Source organism: Etheostoma cragini, chromosome 1, assembly GCF_013103735.1.
Source record: "Etheostoma cragini isolate CJK2018 chromosome 1, CSU_Ecrag_1.0, whole genome shotgun sequence".
NCBI lineage: Eukaryota > Metazoa > Chordata > Actinopteri > Perciformes > Percidae > Etheostoma > Etheostoma cragini.
In genome coordinates, this window is record NC_048407.1 from 19,660,228 (window position 1) to 19,662,467 (window position 2,240).

Below are 2,240 nucleotides of genomic sequence, written 5' to 3' on the forward strand. Positions count from 1 at the left end.
GTGTGTGTGTGTGTGTGTGTGTGTGTGTGTGTGTGTGTGTGTGTGTGTGTGTGTGTGTGTTTATGGGCGTTATATCAGGATAGGGGCCTATTTTAATGTCACATGAAAGACAAAGGCGGAAAAAACATAGGGTATTATTTCGTTTATCTATTTATCTCGTGTTCGGGGTCGCTTTTATTTTTTAAGCAGTCGGGCACGGTGCCATCCTCTTCCAAAAATTAACCAAACGCTCCTCTAAACACATGTCAAGTAAAAAAAAAAAAGGCGGAGCGCTTTTTTTTAAGGCAGACCGGGAGGCGGTCGTGTGCTTGTTCTTGTGCCAAACTTTGTCACTCTCATTTGAATGTGAATGGTATTTACCACTGAGAGCCGCTTATAGGACCAGCGTCTACAATACACAACCTCCTGTTCTGAAGGATCTTTCAATTACCACCCCCTCCCCCTTTTTAGCTAATCGGGGCTAATTAGGCTTCATCGCGGGGTAATCGCTTGTATTAATTGCCTTGCGGCCCAACTGTTGAGGAATTTGGCAAGTGATCCAATTGAATCTGACAAGTTTATTCCGTCTATTTAATATTCATTATATTCTAATAGGACACTTGTTAGCATGAATACAACAATTAGGCCCAATCATGCCAGCAACACGGTAGGCCTGCATTTTATTTTGTCAGCCTAATCCATTGGCTACAGCTCAAATCTAAAGCATTTGTATATACAAAAAAAGATGCACTAATGTAAAATATACTAATGAATTACAGTTGAAATGAACGGAAATGCAGCATTTTATTTTGTATGAAACAGATATTTTACACCAGTTCAGTATGTAAGGTATACGCCTACTGTTTATGCTCCACATCGCTTTACCAAACCATCCTGTCACCCTCGAGATATATATATATATATATTTGTGTTTTTTTTCTGAAAAGCAACATCAAATCTGGATCATAAAGCTAAAGCAATCTGACTTAATTTGACTATTGTGCATGCTTTTTTTGGGGGGGCAAACAAATCATATTGGGACCTGCCACAATCAGACATTTTATCCACCTGAGTTTGTTTTGAAGTTTCAACTCTCTCAACATCATTTATTTATCCCTTAGCTTAGTCTCAACTCCCTTTCTTTTCCTGATACAAAAAATAATGATGTTTATTTAGTCCTCATTATCAAGAGTATACCTTCAGTCATTCAAAGACCAAAGAGATTTCAAACATGACATCATAGTTACTGCAAGAACTGACATATCGCACAGAGAATAGGGCCTGTAGTCTTACATGGACAAAATTGATGTGCAACAAAAATAGAAACCTGAAACATCAATGCAGGATGTAAATGTATCTACTCACGAGAATGTTTGATCATTAATCAATTAACATTTGTGAAACAAAATAGTCAGTGTTTGGAGAGAAAAAAAAATGGACGATGAAAGCACCAACAACGGTAAAAAAATAATGAATTTCCTGCATGTTTCTATTTATATTGGTTACAGTAAGCTCCTAGCCCCCCTCCTCCCTGTGCCATCCTATCCATGAAGGGCAAAGATAGGCCTGAATGTGGAGCAGGTCTGGACAGCAGGAAGAGTCAGGATGAGGGTTAGGGTGGATGTAAACCCATCCCGGGTAACCCCCCTTTTTACACTATACACCCCACTTGTACCTTATTCTAGACTGAATATTGTACAGGCCCCAACAGCTGAAACTATCTGCAGGCTGTTATGTAAATGTCAGGTCTTTTTCAGCAAAGAACTAAAAATGCATTCCTGGAAATATTAACTAATTGATTTTTTAATGAATACCACAAGAAAGTTAGTTCTATTTTTATTGTTACTTTATTTATGTAAAAAAAAAAATAGACTGAATGTATACAGATAGAAATAATTTTATTTGTATACATAGAAACAATTCTTAATATTAATATTCAGGAACCAGAGAACAAGTCGTCGCCATAAGAGCCGAGTGAGCACCACTTACACCGCACTGGGTGTCACAGTAGTTATATGGAGGCATATGGCTCTCAGTTGCCCCCCCCCCCCTCCAACCCCACCCCCGTGCGCAAGAAACCCCTGTTGCCCTGTCAGCCCTGCTGAAGTTCAAGGTCTCTGCAGCCAGGGACCATTAACAGACCGGGAGGACACGGCCTGCAGCGCCTGCTGTCTGGATGCCTCTCCAAAGGAGTTCCAGTTCAAAATAAAATCATTAAAACCCCTTAATTCATATTATTATTACTATGTTGATGTTATTAT